This window comes from Gymnogyps californianus, chromosome Z (genome assembly GCF_018139145.2).
Source record: "Gymnogyps californianus isolate 813 chromosome Z, ASM1813914v2, whole genome shotgun sequence".
NCBI classification, from domain to species: domain Eukaryota; kingdom Metazoa; phylum Chordata; class Aves; order Accipitriformes; family Cathartidae; genus Gymnogyps; species Gymnogyps californianus.
The window spans coordinates 81,438,348-81,455,876 of NC_059500.1; the positions used below are offsets into that span (position 1 = coordinate 81,438,348).

The 17,529-nt window shown below is 50.4% G+C and overlaps 1 protein-coding gene across 2 annotated transcripts in view; it reads right to left on the reverse strand.

The window, feature by feature from the left end:
- Positions 1-17,529, reverse strand: part of ZBTB7C (zinc finger and BTB domain containing 7C) — a 142,482-nt gene that overhangs the window by 44,625 nt on the left and 80,328 nt on the right. Inside the window, exon 4 of one of the 2 annotated variants that reach the window (XR_007767806.1) lies at positions 13,760-13,802. The exons of the other annotated variant lie outside the window; for it this stretch is intronic. The gene's annotated coding sequence lies outside the window, so the exon portion shown is untranslated. Of the gene's footprint in view, positions 1-13,759; positions 13,803-17,529 lie in introns of those variants that run through there. 2 annotated transcript variants of the gene reach the window in all.

The following is a 17,529-nucleotide window of genomic DNA, read 5'->3' on the forward strand; positions in this document are numbered from 1 at the left end:
AACCAAGGAACGAGTGACTTTGAAAACCCTTCCCAAGTGCCTGGCGTGGGGCTTCAAAGCCCCCCCGGCACCCAGATTTGGAAGCCACCTCCTGGCCACCTCAGCTGCACCCATGCGGCCAACAACCCCATCCCGCACCCACCTAATGCGATCCCCGTCCACGAGGACGTCCCCAGCAGAGGAGTCACCCCACCGGAGTCCGGCTTAGCAGAGGGTGCCGCCTGTGCCGCCGTGAGCAGCCTAACCTGGCTAAGCCCGGCTTGCCGGCATGCGCGCAACCCCAAAGGGCTGGCCATCGTGTTGAGTGATAAATAACAGGTCCCTCCTCTTCTCCTCGTTGGGTGCCCTAGGGATCAGCTCATTCTTGAGATTCTGCCCCAAATTAAGCAGCCACATCTCCGAGCATGAAGTTGAACATTGCATTTAATAAAATACTAGTTCCTTTCTGGCACAGGTATTATGACAACGAGGAAATACAGATTTTTTGTTAATACAATAAATCTGATGAGAGCAGCTGGACACCGAGTTCCATGTTACATGCCTTTCTGCTGGTTTTCCTTTAAAGAAGCACATTAAAAAAACCCCAAATCACAACCAAAATTGTTTATACAAGGCAAATCTTTCTGAAGCACGAGGCAAAATCAAGTGTAAGATAGCCTGGGGCAACCTGGCAGTCCCAGACACGGCTTGGAAGAGCTCCGTACTCAGAGCACGGTTACTTTTGAAACTTTTATTACACGCTTTCTTGGTCTGTAGGAAAAAAAAAATATACTGCTTCCATCCCCACACCCAAACCACTATCTGCAATTCCTCTGACTACTGGGTTTCTAAGGAGTGTCTGGGTAAATCAGTAAATGAAGTCGGTGCGAACAATATGTCTGGCCCCAGATAAGGGTAAAGCAAAACTTGGGCAGCATCCAGCAACTGCCAAGCCGGCATGGAGAGGAACACCAACTGCCACCCACTGCTTTTCCTGGTACTCCCACAGCCTGCATCCCCGGTGGGATGGGAGCACCCATCCAACCACCCACTCGCACCCCAGCCAAGCTCCCCAAGCACAAAACCAAGCGACTTTTCATTTCCCACAAAAACTGCTTTTTTTTTTTTTCCATCAAAATGGCTTGCTCCTATCAATCCACCAAAGCCAACCTGTTGAAGAAACAATTACTTCCATCCCATGCTAACGAAGTGCATTGTTCATGGTGCTGTTTGCCAACATGGTTTTATGGAAACGTCCCCAACACCATTGAGGTGCTGGAGTGCGTTCCAAGAAGAGCAACGAAGCTGGTGAAGGGTCTGGAGAACAAGTCTTATGAGGAGCGGCTGAGGACACTGGGACTGTTTAGCCTGGAGAAAAAGGAGGCTGAGGGGAGACCTTCTCGCTCTCTACAACTACCTGAAAGGAGGTTGTAGCGAGGTGGGGGTCAGTCTTTTCTCCCAGGTAACAAGCGATAGGACGAGAGGAAACGGCTTCAAGTTGCGCCAGGGGAGGTTTAGATTGGATATTAGGAAAAATTTCTTCACCGAAAGGGTTGTCAAACACTGGAACAGGCTGCCCAAGGAAGTGGTGGAGTCACCATCCCTGGAGGTATTTAAAAGACGTGTAGATGTGGTGCTTGGGGACATGGTTTAGTGGTGGACTTGGCAGTGTTAGGTTCATGGTTGGACTCGGTGATCTTAAAGGTCTTTTCCAACCTCAATGATTCTATGATTAAAAATGTCCCCAAACTCCTGCAAGCCAAACCCAACATTTTCATACAGAAGAATACTTGGGGGGGGGCGGGACACACGACACGACAACGACAGTGACAAATGAAACATCTCAGCAATGACTTTGAGTCCAAAACCACTGCAGACGAATAGGTCCCCACTGAACCCTGGAAATTATTTCCCATTTTCCATGTGAAATTGGTTCCCAGTTTTTGATCGCTGTTAACAGAGGGATGAACGGGTCTCCTAGACTATAAAGGAGGAGAGGCTAAACTACTTCTAACAGGGTGTGAAATAAGAATAACAGGAAAAAGAAGACAAGAAAGGGTTGTGCCAGACCCCACCTCAGTTCACAAGCACAACACGAAACACCTAATAAAAAAAATAACAGAAAAGGTTGTAATGATTGCTTATCCCAGGTCAGGAAAGCTCTAATCACAGGTATATTGAATTGAAAGCTTTCCAGAAGAAAGAGTACTTAAAGGATGCTTGTCCAATCAGAAAAATAAATGATCATCACACTTAAAGATTTTCCTGGGCAAAATTAATTTTGACACAGTTTTACTTTCTGCAGCTTATTTTTTAAAGAATAAGCTGGCACAAGTGTTTTGTGAATTTTTGCAATTTTTCTTTTCGAACCTGAGTTTTTCAGGCCGGTTTTAAACTTTGGCTAGTTGGAGCCCAATAATCAACCTCAGTGAGTGCAGCTCTCTGAGAACCAGAGGAAGATATTTTCTGCAACAAGATTTGCTGCACCAGTCACACTTTTCAAAGGAAGCTCATTTTCTTCCTCAAACATCCCTATTTTACTGCCAAAACCTGTTGGTTAAAAAAAAAAAAAAAAAAAAAGAGGATTTTTTTGCAGGTTAATTTTGGTAAGAAATAAAACCCAGCAACATATTTTCCCCCCAAAATCTCACAGAAACTGCTTGCAAATGGGAAACTTGGAAAAGCCCGACGAGGTTTCCTCCAAAGTGTCTATCCCACACGCCCGCACGTGTTTCTGTTTGCTATGGTGCGTATCCCCGTTAACTTCAACGCCGCTCTCCAGGCAATAAAGTTAAGCCTTGCCTAAGTGCTTCCAAATGTTGGCCTTATTTTAAAGGTGATAGAGTAAGTGGAAGGAAGAGATGTGAGCCCACAACCTTGATGCACACCCTTATTGCTGGGGTACCAGCAGGTCAGGAGGAAGGATGATAAGGCAACAACCCATCTGGTTTAAGACGGTCTCTGTGCTCATGGCCCGGGTAAGAGCTGCTGGTTTTTCATCTTTAAAAGGTAATTGGGGACATTGGGGAAGGGTGAATGGGTGAGTCATGAAAGGGATTTCCTTGCTAGTAGCCCCACGCTCTGCAGATGAGGAGCACTTTCCAGCGAGAGGCTGAATTACCAGTTACTCCATGCCAGACTGGGCAGACTCGCTGGTCCAGGCTATGTGTACATGCAAAGCTGCTGTCACAATATTCCTATCCCCCCACAAAATATATCCCAAAACCAATGTCGATTGAGTGCTTTGCTAAAACGATCTACCCAGAGTCTCAGTGATTTCATATTTGAAACCTTAATGGTCATAATCCAGATGGATCCTAAGGGATGTCCAGTGCTTTGCCTAACGTGGATGGTGGAACTCAGTGAGGCGCCAGTTGTCTTCAATGGAAATAGGGTCAATTATGCTACCCAGAGATTTCCTCAAGAAATGAATACACAGTTTGATTTCTATGGAGGGAATGGGGCTGGATGCAGCCAACATGATATTGTATAGGTGTACAGGGTGTACGTGTACATATACACACTGCATGTGTAGCTATATGATGGGGTTTTGCCACATCATATGGTTTCATTGGGAAGCTCTCAGAGGAAGAGCTGCGCCCTCACCTCCCCTCTTCCCCCAGTATATCTGCTCCAGCAGGGACTGGTACCAGCTCTGGAAATGCAGTCATCTCCGGGTGAAGCTGGCCCTACAGCTCCCAGTCCTTGATCCACAGCTCCCAGTCCTTCTTGCTCCCCTGCTGCTTCACGGTGCCACGAAGGCACGAGAACAATCCCACGTTACCAAGAACGTGGCAGAACTTCTGCACAAACTTTGAATTAAACCCGTATTTTTCTGGGAAAACATCTACCTTTCTCCACTGGGTCTTATTCTCAGTCTAATGAAAGAAGATGAAGCCGGGCAGAGCTGTTGCCTGTGCAATCTCTTGCTCGGTGGGAGAGAAAGATCATCTCCAAGGGTGACGGATTAGGACATGGAAGGCTTGGTGGCATGGCACCAGAGTGGTGCTGTAAGGCTAAATGCATTAAATCCTCCTCCATCTCCCGAAACGAAGCCGTAGTCAGCTCATCTGAGATAACGGCCATTCCCAGCGCTGAAGATCAGCAGCCAGGAACCTCATCTCGTCCCTGAAGCCACCAGCGAGGAGGGAATGACGCCAGCTCCTGCTCCCCAGAGCACACGCTGCAAATGGAGTGCACGCACATCTTCCTCCTTGAACCCACGCCTATATAAATACTTGATGTATCGCTTGATTACTTGGTTAGATGACACATGCCTGAAGGCAGTAGCCAGGTCACTTTGCTTGGGTTTAATGCTTCACTCCTCCCTTTGTCTTTATTGGGAAAGATTTTCAAGTCTGCTTCGGCTTGTGTTGGTGCAGGGCTGGGACTGGGCGAGGGCTACTAAAAAATAAATGATCGTAGGATAAATCCTAAACACAAACGGATGTTAATAATAAAAAGCAAGACGTGGATCGAAGAGCCACTTTGCAGAGCTTGATGGGTCGGTGCAGAGTTTTACTGGAGGTACCTCTCCTCAGGGCAGCTGAAGCTGGTGAGATGAAGACCTCCAGGGAGGTCCAGACCACACAGGGCTTCTGAACATCTACTTTACACGTGTTGCCACCCCCAATGCCAAAAAACCTTCCCAGCACCCCAGAGCAAACTTGAGACGGGCGGTAAAAAACCTAAGTGACACAAATACAGTCTGCTGGGGAATGAAAAGGAGGAGGTGGAGAGCATCCGCAAAGACCCAGACCCTAGTCATGGCTGCAGATTTCAGCCTGGCTTCCACTGCAATCACCTTAAACCTCCTTGCACAATTCACAGCCCCAGCGCAATTGCTACACGCAGCTTTCGAAACGCGTTTCCTGCCTCGTAATTTCTCTACGGGTTATTTTTGCTTTGCTCTCGCACAAAATGAGCGATGACTCCTTGCTGAGTCTGCTCGCACCGTCCCACCCGTGGATGGGCTAAGGATGACCAAGCAAATTGCCCGTAGTAACCAGCGTGCCAGCCTCTGGGCATTGATAACCCTCTGCCCAGAGCACTTACTTTCATTTCCACAATCTAGAAAGTTATCCTTATCCGGGAATAAGAAATTTAGCAGAAGCTCCCTGATGTAGGTGGAAACAATCTCATTTGCTTTCAAAAGCTGTAGACCAGGCCACAGGTCCTTGCAGAATATCACATTAATAGTGAGAGGCAAATGAACCATTTTACTTCTCCTAGCTGAAAAAAAAAAAACAAACCAAAAACGTGGCTGACCTGATTTACCTTTCTGATAACGTATTTAAAAAATGCTCCCAGGCTGAGGACTTCGCCAGCTGAGATTTCATACGAAATGAGACTGTTTATGTCATGACCGCAACGTTCTGAAAAATGCCCCTTTAGATGGGAAAGCTCACAAGACCCTTAGGTATAATGATCTCAGCTATATCAATAACCACATTTCGGCAGATTCATTATCTGCTCGCCGGCCTGCCCAGCCGCACAGCGAAGCGTTGCAGCAGGATGGAGCGAGAAAGGAAAACACTGAATTCAGCCGTTCTTCCCGCAGAAAAATTGACATCGTGGGTCATTCTTTTCCTTAGCAGAAGCCAAGCTTTTATTTCCTCTGCTTTCACGCCGCGCTCGGGAGGGAGGACCTGAGCTACACACAATATTGAACACAACCAATCAATCTCCCTTTAGTGGGTGCAAGAGTATTTTCCTTCAAAGCTCGCATCTTTGCTCCCCAAGCATACCCATCCCTTGCTGTCCCAAACTTTACAGCAGAACATTTTTCCTCCTTTGCCTCTTCCTCCTAATATTCACTCCGTTATTCAAGATTTTAACATCCATGCTAACTCTATGCATGGATTTCAGACCACACTTCATAGGAAATTTAGGCTACAAAACAAAGGTTTATTTCGTACCGGTATTTTCAAGCTACAGGGGCCGTTAAGATCATGTATTATGCCCTCCAGCTTCACACAAAATAAAATACTTCACCCAGTAATTTCTGCAGCGAGGCCCTCGTTCCCACCTGCCCTCCAGCATTTAGAAGCAGAGGCAATCTTGGCTGAAAGATTTCAAATCAAGGGGGCTTTGCCCTGATCCTTGGCAAATGTTTCTATCAGTTTATTAGTCTCAGTATTAAAAAATTTGCATCTTTTTCTTTTTTTTGCCTGGACGTGCCTAGCTCTAGCTTCTGAGCATCTCGTGACACCAAGCCTTTTTCTGCTAGACGAAAGAAAACAGTTTGGCTCTCTTCCCAAAGTGAGGACTTGAAGGCTACGGTCCCATGAGCAAGGATGAGAGCTCTGAGCATCTCCCTTCCACAGCATCTCACTGCTGGGCTACACACCTCTGCCGGCAACGGATGTGGCTGCCGAGAGCTGGACCAGGGACGGAGATTGCTCAGGAAAAAAGCCATGGATAGGTGGGTGGAGGCTTGCACGGATTAAAAGCTGGACCCTGTGGTCTCTCCGCACCATCAGGTCCCCTCGGCCCCGAGCTTCCCCTCTCGCCATGCTGGGGAAAGCCGGAGGGGGAAAATGCCAGCAGCGAGCGATGCTCAGGAGGAGCTGGCACAGCCCCATCTTCTCCTAAGGAGGAGAGAGAAAAAGGCCATCGGCTCACCTCCTCCCAGCCTGAATGGGCTGGAGCCTGCCATGAGGACAACATGGGGCAACAAAACACACCTGCTATCCATGCCCACCCTCCGTACCCCCAGACTTCACCACCAGACCCCACTTTTCTACACCCAACCAAGAAAAAAGCAAAATACAGCAGACCCAGGAAAAAAAAAACCACCAAACCCAAACCATGATCCTCCTATCGCCTATCTCGAGCCCACCTTGTGGAACTGGATTGCCCTTTGAAGAGCAGGAGGTTGGACTCACAGTGGGAGAAAAGGTATTGATACGATAAACTCTTTAGTACAGATTAAATGACGACAGCTACGTGTGGTCCTGCGACACGCTTGCAGAGGGGAGTGGTATAAACAGGGACAACACAAGAAGAAATTCATATCAGCCAAAAATATGAGCAGCCCCAGATGATGTTGCGATGCGGTGGATGGGCTGTCCCATCACCCGGGCATCCTCGGGCGCTGCCCCAGAGCATGTGCAGTAATTGCCGGTCAGAGCCCCCCCATCGCCTCCCACCTTGCTGAATCAGCAGCAATGAAGGGGATAAGAGCATCGCTGCAGAAAAACTCCCTTTCTGGCTCGGCCAGCGCAACCTGCGCATGGGAAACTCACGTTGTCCTCGTCTCGCAGGACTGCTCGAAGGTACGAGCGAAACGGCAAACGGAGGGGAATCGGTGAACATGGGTTGTGGATGGAACTAAGGCTGCCCTTTCTATAGGGCACCCACCACCCCTGTCTCACCCATACTGGTAACACCAGTCTCAGGGCTCTGCTACCTGCAGGAAGAGCCACTGGAAGAGCTCTGCCCCTGCATCATGTGCATTTCCCCTCCCTGCCCCAAGCCCTGGGATTTATTATTTAAGAAACGCTGAGCAGGAGGGAGCTGGGGTAATGGGAGGAAAGGAAAAGGGCAAGGAGAAGATGGGAGAAAGAAACAGCAGCTCTTTTCTAGGTCGGGGGAGAGAGCAAGCAGTCACAAACTGCTAAGGAGAGATGAGGGCTTGTACATCCATGGATGACTAACCTAAAATTAGCATGGCAACATGGAGGCGGGGGGTTTAACAGATAGGTTAAGATGTAGAATGTTCATGACTTAAAAAAATCTGAAGGTTTTGGGGGCAAATCTCATCCTTTGTGGAACGGCTGAGGGGTCCGATGGTTTTGGAGCTCTTGGAGGTGGCCCAACTGCTCAGCAACCCAAACACATGGGCAACGGTGCAGCAAATTAATAACTCCTCCTTAATAAATGCAAAGCAATGCAGGGCAGGGAGAGGAATTTCTGCTCCTCAGGCACCTTCCAGGGTCCTAAACTGTGTCAAACCAAGGAAGGGACCTCCCAGCAACGGAGACGGCACGGCGGAGACCTCTGCTCTGTGCACAGCCGCAGCTGCCAAGCTAACAAGATGTTCAGCTGCATATGGAAAGGGACGGCGAATAATCCTGGAAATATTATAATGCCTTTGTATAAATCAGTAGCGCAGCTTCAGATGGGGAGAAAAGTAATGATGCAGAAAAGGCAGAAGTGTTCAATCAATATTTCTGCTCCGCATTTGCAAAGAAGCAGGATGAGATGCTTGTATCACATGAGGAGGATGAAGTACTTTCCAGTCCATTAGTAACCAAGGAGGTTGTTAAACAGCATCTACTAGCGATAAACAATTTTAAATCAGCAGGCCTGGATAACTTGCTCCCAAGAGCCCTCCAACAGCTGGCTGAGAAGCTCTCTGGCCCGCTGATGTTAATTTTTAATAAATCTTGGAATACCGCGGAAGATCCAGACGGCTGGAAGCATGCAAATGCTGCACTGATCTGCAAAAGGGGCAAGCGGGATGGCCTGATGAACAGGTTGGCTTGTCTGCCATCAATCACGGGTAAAATAATAGGAACCCTCCTGAGAGTCAACCAGAAGAGGAATTAAAGGACAGGAATACAGTTAATGCTCGTCAGAGAGGTTCTGCGGCAAACACATCACATCAAACAAAGCTGATTTTGTTCTTTGAGGAGATTACAAGTTTGGTTAATAAAGATAATTGCCTAGAGATAATATACATAGGCTTTTGTACGGCGTTTGATTTACTACGACGTGACATGCTGATTAAAAAATGAGCGCTGTATTATAAGAATAAAGCACATATGCAGGGGATTCGGAGCTGATCTCAACAAATAGCTGTCAGAGGGGAATCGGACTGTTTCCAGGGGGATTTCACAAGGCTCAATCCCAGCCCCAATATTCAGCGTTTTCTTATCTGGAAGCAAATATAACATCGCTGCTGATAAATCAGCTATGTGCTACACAAATAGGAGAGGCCAAGCCATCTGAGCAGACTGGAGATGATGGCAGCCAAGCATCTGGCTGGGGTTATCACTCCACCTCAGAGGGTGAGAAGAAGGGGGCAGCCAGTGAAAAAAAACAGAGGTGGGATGCTCAGAATCGATGCAGAAATGAGGAGTTGACACCGTGGCAGGCGGTGGTGGGGACCACGTCCCCGCAGAGAGACGCGGACGCCTGGCCCAGCAGGAGGGCAGAGGGTTGCACGTTACGCACACCCCAACACCTCCGAGGAAGACTCCTTGGAATGGGTATCAGGAGGTAAATCGGAGCCTGGGATAAGAGGGGTCGGGATCAGTGGACTCCATACCGCAGGATTTTGCAGCACCCGGGGTCGACCATTGCCTAGGAGAGGACGCGTGACCCAGACCAGCCCTTTCTGTGCTCCTCGCGGGGCTTAATTCTGACGCTGACCTTTGTGACCCCGAGGAAATCAATTAAAGCTTGATCCAGCTTTTTTGTAACAGGAATACTTCCATCTGGCCTTTCCTATCCCCGAGCCTTAGCTGCCCCTTGGGAAAACACAACACTTAATGCATGGGCGAACACCTCAGCGGCACCCCGAAGGCAAGCGCAGGGCTGCCAGGCACAGAAGTGAGCATCCCTGCGGGCAGCCCTGCAGACTTGGACATCTAGGTCTTCTTCACTGCTCCAAAAACAGAAACCTAGCAGCTGAAAGAAAAGGTTTTTAGAAACCTTTAGCAAGAGAAAATGGAAACGCTTCAACAACCCTACATGAAGCAGCTTCGCTGCATCCCAGTTACACCAGTAACGCACTATCCCTAGCATCCTCTTAGCATCACCACTTCTTTTCTCCCTGAACAGGTACCACCTTTTTTCTGAAGCATCACCCAGCTCCCCTTGAAGTCATGCACTACCACGTCTTTTAATTTTATTGTGTTTTATTTCTACTCTCCCATCTTAGAAAAACAGAAGTTATTCAGCAAAGGCAGCGCTGCCTGATGGACCACGCGGCTGATGCGGTACCGAGGAGGCAGGCTGAGTGATGGGCAGCCGGTGCGAAGGTGCCTGCGCAAGGGGGGGCGAAGGTGCAGGGCAGGGGGGCACATGGTGTGTGGGAAGAGCTGCTTGTCCTGGGCATGGCCAGCCAACGTCCATCCCTGGCTTGGGTGGACGCTGGAGATGAGATGTGGGGCTCAGCAAATTCACGGGAGACCGCTTTTCTCCAGGTTCAGAGCAGAAGAGGGCCCTGCAGGGGAGAGGAGGGTGCACACCCATCGGCTGATGTGTGCTCCTCACTCTCGAATCCCAAAGGTAGGTCCATGTCTTTGGACTTCAGGGCACCGAAGGGGCAAGGAACAGGTCCCTTAGTGATTTGGACACGCTAAGCCAGGTCACAGGAGCAGGGCTCCCTGCACAACCTTCATTTGTGTCTTCTGGGTCTGGAAGGGCAGTTTGGTATCTGCCCTTCTTCCTCCTGCTTCTGCAGTTGCCTTGGAAGGGACCAGATCTGCTCGATCATGCAAAAGATGAGGGGAAACCTCTCCATCTCAAGAGCCAAGAAAGCCCTGAGCAATCTCATGACCACACCAGGCACATGAAGGTTAGGCAACCTCATGGGACCTCAAGGAGGTCCCTGGGGCTGCTGCTTTCTCCTCGCTCTCCCAGCCCGCAGCGCAGGGGGAGAGCGCAGGTCCCTGGGGCAGCAAGGATGGGGAGGAGGGTCTCACACAGGACTGACTCTGTGGCATCTCCCAGGGAGGACCCCACCGGGCCCCTGGAGAGTGACCTGGGAGGTTTGCTCCCTAATCTCAGTCTGAGCCAAGCCCAAAGGCTTACTCAGCTCCAAATGCACCAACCTAGAGGAGGTGGGCAACCGTCTCTGGGAAAAAGCCTTACAGAAAAGCAAGAATTTTTTTGTCCTCATGTCCTTTTGTCCTCCTGAAACCCACTCAAGGAAGAATGTAGCCTCCAACCTATTTCTTTCCATCTGCCAGGATTTGCAGAGGACTTCTTACCACTGCATGTGTCCTAAACCTTCAGAGTTCACCATGGGAGCTGGAGATGAAGTCTGGCTAAGGGCACCCCACTCCCCTGGCCTCATGTTTCCACTAACCTTTGCCACTAACCGGTGATGGAGAACTTGCTGCTCACAACATTCCTCAAGGGTTCCTCCAACTGCTCTTGCTTCAGGGACAGAAAGGGGTCAACAATTCAAATCCCAGATGTTTAAACCAAACAGGCCCCATCCATCAACACCTGAGCGGAGGATTAGAATACATTGTTATTGCTGAAGGTGAATTCAAGAGATAAGGCATTAAATCAAAGTCTCACCTAACGCTAGACATTACAAAATGTTTCAAACTGGGGCAAAAAAAAAAGCCAGTTTGGCTTAAAATCACTGAATCCCACCACACACAGTGTTGGTGAGGTGATCCATACCACCGGCCGAGCCATCTTCAAGGAAGCTGCAGCCGCCTTCTCGGGCTGCCCAGATGCAAGGTAAAAACTTGGTGGTGCTCATCCAAAAAAGACAACCTGTGGTCTCACCTGCAAATGCTACTGGGAAGATGCAGCGGGTACCGGCCTTGAACCCGGGATCATCCTCCCCGTTGTGGCTCCCATCACCCAAGCTGCCAGCAGCTCGCAGAAGACCCCATCTCCCCAGGGAGCCACCGATTTTGGTTGCCTCTTCTATCTCACCTGAATTTATCAGAAAGGACGCACCAAAACCAGCAGCACGCAAGTCTCTGTGGCTGCCCTCCAGCACTTTGCTTCCGTGTCCCTGCACTAAGGGGGAGGCAGGATCGCCGCGGCATCGCTCCTGAGCGTGCCTTTAAATATCCGTGCTTTGCACAAAGTCCTCGCTGGGTGAGAGCCCTGCCAGGGAACGCCTCGCGCTGCCTGCTGCCTTGCCTGCCCGCTGCCTTGTCTGCCTCCCACCTCCTCTTCCTCCCTGGCTCCGCATCCGGGAGCAGCCGGGGCGAGGAGCATAACGCAACCACAAGCACTCCATCCCTCCAAAAAAGATATTACCTCCACTCCCACCTTCCTCCTCGCCTCCACCCCAGCTCCCTGCTCAGCCAGCGTGTTTTTCCTCCGCTGCAATTAACGCTTGACGAGGCAGAACATCCCCCCTCGCTCCAGCCGAGCCCGAGACGGCGCAGCCAGAGCAAATTATTTAGAAGGGGGGGGGTGTGGGGGGTGGAAATTAAATAACCACAGCAGACAAAGGCTTCTTGTCTTAAAACCCTTACTCAGCCGGCGCATCGGGCAGGTTGGCACCGCGATCAGGTGTTGCTGCGTAAGCAGGGGCTGTGTCAGGGTTGGTCCGGGCACCTCGTTCCAGCACCCTCTCGAATTCAGCAACAGGGACCCCGAGTGCTCACCCCTAGTTTTAAGCAGCTGGGTGGGACCCAAGATTTCACATTTAGGGAGATGTGTAAGACCTGGGCGCTGCTGTGGAATCAGATCACTCACCCAAGAGGGACAGGATTTGGCCCCGTGAGGTTCCAGCTCACTACGGCTGCACCCCAAATCCCAGCAGGCAGGGAGCGCCTGTGTCCCCCCGCACAAGCGCTCCCAAAAGATTTGGCTCCGACTGCTCCAGCGGGACCTGATTTTTTCAACAGGTTAAAATTGTAATTGCATATTTCCTCCCCCCACCCCCCCCAGTAAAAAAAAAAGAGGAGAAGGAGGAGTAGGACGGACTCATTTATCATGTGTAGCCAAACCCCAGGCTGGACTCAGTGAAATGAAAATGAGTCGGTGACGCTTTGTATAATGGCATTCCAGTTTGTTCTCCTAAATAATTTGTATTTTAATGAGTTCTTTTTGCTCCAGCACTAGTTTGTAGCCCCCACACTTTCTCAAGTCCTTCTGTGCTTTAATTTGATTTTTAAAAATTCCAGTATCTTATTTTTATTAACAAAAAGAAAAGCAGGCTCGCTTCTCTCCTGGCTTAGATGGGAGCAGGTAATGAATCTCTGCGCGCAGGAGACGGCTCTTATCTCCATGGCCTTGCTGTTCCCAAACCTACTTATTTAAAAAACTCCCCCAACATGAGATAATGGGAACAGAGAAAGTCAGTAAAGAAACAAAAAGGCAATCAGGAGCTTTACAGAAGCAAGAGAGCACTGCAATTTCCACCTGATCTTCTCCTGCTGGGACAGGTCTTTAGGTCAAGATACTATAAATGAAAAGAAGTCGCTTTGGGGAGTGTAATCATGAGAGATGCACTCTACTCCAAGCGCTTGGACTTGCTAAGGGCTTCTCCACTTGGGTCATGCTCAGCTTGCCGTGGAAGAAGATAGCAGCTCAGCCCTTACAACCACCGTGTTGGTGGTGGGGTGGCTCGGCCAGGGTAGCTGGGAGCTACACCCTGCACCCAAACATCAGCTGCTCCGGGTTAAGGTGGTGGTCCTGGCCGTGGCGGGTCCTCAGGGAAGGGCAGCGGGACTCCGATCCCGTAGCAAACCTGCGTGGACCAGAGCTGCCCCGCCATCAGCCGCAACCACAACTGGGTGTGAGGGCACTTCCAAGCTCTTTCAGCACAAAGTCTGACCCGTTCAAATACCAAGTCACGCTTACACAACCTACTCCTGGAGGCTGCTCGAGCTAGAAAGTCTGTGGGTGCGGTGAAAAAGCGCTAGAAAGCTCAGCGGGGGAGCGGGAACCGAAAGCTGGGGCAGCATCTTCCCTCGCCTGCCTCCAAACCCCATCAGGTGGTGACGGCAGCACGTATTCCTCCACCGCCCCGAAGACAGCAGGCGCCCCTGCTCGTGGCGGGGACAGCGCGGTGGCCTGCCGGGTGGCACCTCGCTGTGACACCCCCTCACTCCGACTGCTGGAGCAGGCGTTGTCCCGGGTGAAGGATGGAGCAGCGATGGCTAAAATGGCTAAAAGGAGGAGGGAAGGAGAGATGTAGGGGAGCCCTCCATGTCCACTCCCCCACGTTAGCCTAACGAGCCTCATTAACGGGGAGGACTTTGTTCTGCAGCTGGGTGGGATGCAGGGGGGAGAGACGAGGACTCCTTGACCCCCTCCAGGAAAGGAGGAGCTTGGCAAGAGCCCTGGGAGGATGACAGGCTCTGGGGGGGGCGGCTTGCAGCCTAAACCAGGTCAGGTTTGGGGTGACACTGATGAACTGGAGATATCTGGGATAAGGTGACCCAATCGGTCCATCTCTGCTGTGCTATCTAATCCCTTTCAAATACCCTCTCCCTCCCCAGCACTCCAGGGCTGTAGGAGAAAAGAGGCACCAAACAACTAAGTGAGAGGTCAGAAAAGCAGCACCTCCAGTCCACCTTTCATTTCACTTGGGAGACATTATAGAGAAGGAGAGTTTGTAAGCAGGACTATCCAAAAAGAAGGCTGGCTTAAAAACCTGCAAAACCTCAGCAAACCTTGTTAACATCAGCCTAACCAGGCTCAACAGCAGCTCTCGCCTTCAGACCGGGGAAACAAATGTCACAGGTTTATACACCAATTTATTTCTACCCATTTAACATATCAACATTTCCCTCCCATCCTCCTTCCCTGGAGTAGCAGCTGCTGCAGCTCAGAGTTAGCGTTACTCCTAGTTCCCAAAGCCTTGCAGATACGCTTGACCTTCATTATTGCCCTGTTTTAATTTCTAGCCTCCCTTTGCTAACCCTCCCCTATGGAGCCCTGCCAGACTTTCTCCCTCCCTCGAGACCATCCTTGCTGCTATTTTACTTGGGTTTTAATCACCTTCTACTTTGATTACTCCACTTCTCTCTTTTACAGCCTTCCTCGGTGCTGTGCCATCTCACCAGCCTTTTTGGGAGTACCAAATGGACCAGCCAGATTACTCTTAGGAAATATCTACTCTTTTCTTGGTTTCTTCCCTACCCTGGGAAGAGCTTCAAAGCCGCTCTGCCTGCTGGCTGGATTCCCGGGAGCAAAGCTTCGTGGACAAGGCCAGCAATGATCTGAAGAGCCCAAGCAACCTGGCATTACGGCTTTAGGTCAAATCCAGGGTCCACCAATTGTCCTAAACAGCCCAACACCAACAGGCACCAAACCCCAGCTCTGCCTCCAGGAAGCTGCTCTCTCAACCCCAACCAGCTCAAGATTGTTTTAAACCCTGAATAAGGAGGTCTAATCCCTCTTCCAAATCTCATGTCTTCCTGCTCATTTATAGCTCGTGTTTTCTTTGCCATTCCCAAACAACACCCAAGCCTTAGCTGAGTGTTAAGTTCCCGGCTTTGGAGGCATCCTGCGGCAGCGAGTTTCACAGACCCAACCCCATGGGAGAGCATTTTCTCATGGACACAGCTGCCTCCTTCAACAGACCTTGTGTTACGAGATAGGGAGATCAGAAACATCCAACGTACTTTCTCCGGCCACTCATTAGCTTAGAGATCCCCTTTTCTCTGCCTCTGCTTGGCTATATGCCTCCCCCTCCAGCTTTTTCCAGCTTCTCTCTCGCTGATTTTTTCCTCTGGCTGGTAATTGTTCTCATTGCCCTTCGCTCACAGATGGTCCTCGGAGAGCTCACTATTGACGTGGTGCCAGCTCTCCTCCATCCCAGCTGCTAAAAGTGCATTAGGAGACCAGCTACCACTCAGCAGAGACCGCTCCTCCACTCCATCTGTCCTTTCACACCCGGGCCATCGCTGGAAGAGGGTTTACTCACCAGAGGTACCACGGCCGGGCAACCTCTTGGTCCCCTCCTGGCAGCCAGGTCACCCTCCAGCCCCACTGCCCCCCACCCAAAGCCTCCCAGGTCTATCTGGATCTCCCCACCCACCCTTCCTCCTCCTTAACGTCCCTTCTGCCGTGCAACTGCCTCACTTCCCCCTCTTCAAACCTCTTCTTCAAGCTTTCCCATCCCCTTTTGGTTTCTGAGAGCCTCTGTGGTCCCAGCCCAGCAAACCTTACCCACGGAGGGGTCCTCTGTGCTCAGGGAGCAGCCCCTGGGCTGAAATTTTTTACGCTGAGGGTGGTGAAACACTGGAAGAGGTTGCCCAGAGAGGTGGTAGATGCCCCATCCCTGGAAACATTCCAGGGCAGGTTGGACGGGGCTCTGAGCAACCTGATCTAGTGGAAGATGTCCCTGCTCATGGCAGGGGGGTTGGACTAGATGACCTGTAAAGGTCCCTTCCAACCCAAACCATTCTGTGATTCTGTGATTCCAGCCCCCCGGGCTCCAGCCCCACTCCACAGGGACAACCCAGACTGCCACCCAGGCAGGAGGGATGTGAGCGGAAGAAAACAAGGGGGAAAAAAGCACAGCAGACCAGACGGGAGGTGAAAGCAGCTCTTACTTTTCACCATAGCAAGTTGTTTTTGGAGGCACAAACACTAGGTTCATTCATGAAGCAGCTAAGTGTCGGGTTTTCGACGGAAACAATGAATTAGCAAGGATGAGCAGCGACAGGATAAATGACCTTTTTCCTGCCTCCCAAAGCGTCCTGTTTCTTTCCTAACCTGGCAGCCAACTGCTCGTTGAGTTCCACGGCACTCAGCCCCAGCGACCTGGAGCCTCCAGGGAAGCCCACGGGCTTGGAGAGGAGCTTCCCGCAGAGCTATCTCCCTTCCCTGCGGCTCCGCACCCTTCCCACCCAAACCCATGGGAGCCGGGGGCTGGAGGGGACCCCACATGGTGCTGGGGACGTGAAGCATGAGCATTGCCACCCAGCAAGGTGACAGCCCCATGGCCAAAGCCAAGGCATCATGGAACAAAGCTGCATCAGGGGAAGTCCAGACTGGACGTTAGGAAAAGGTTCTTCACTGAGAGGGTGGTCGGTCACTGGAAACAGGCTCCCCAGGGAAGTGGTCATGGCACCAAGCCTGTCAGAGTTCAAGGAGCGTCTGGATGATGCTCTTAGTCATATGATTTAGTTTTAGGTAGTCCTGCGAGGAGCAGGGAGTTGGACTCGATGATCCTTACGGGTCCCTTCCAACTTGAGATATTCTATGATTCTATGACCAGTGCCCTGCACACCAGGCCGGTGGGACCCAACTAAACCCATCCATCATTGCTCAACAGCAAAAAAAAAAATCCCAGTTCGCAAGCGCTGCGAACCCAGTGCCTTTCCAGCGTGTGATTTGGCTTCAGAGAGATACAAAGAAAGTGGTGTGACTTTCGGTTTCTGCTATCTCAAAATCTATCAGAGGGATATGCTACCTTACGCTAACACAACGGATTAAAGCAGAAGATAAAATGCCATTCCATTATCTATTTATTAAAAGCACCACTTGAACTGCTTTTATTCGGCATACATCTCCTACTAAAGAGGCACTCCTTGACTGTGTAAATCAGCGAGCAATTGTGTTTTAACAGCCTTTAGAATGGCATTTCCCCACAGTTTTAGATGGACTATCAGACAGAAAACCTCTTCCAAAACTCACTTATCATAACAGGCACGAGCACAGAGCTCTTTACCGTTCCTCTACTGCCGAGACAAATACAAAATGGGCTTGTAAAACTCACAAAGCATAGATCATTCCCACCTTTCACCCTGCTGCACGAATATCCTTAATGACAGGTCAAAATAAATAATTTTGTTAGCAGAGGAGAACTATTCAGCTCCCACTGACAGATGGGACTTCTGGTAGGCGATGAAATGCAGGCTGCAGTTCCCAACCCACTGATGC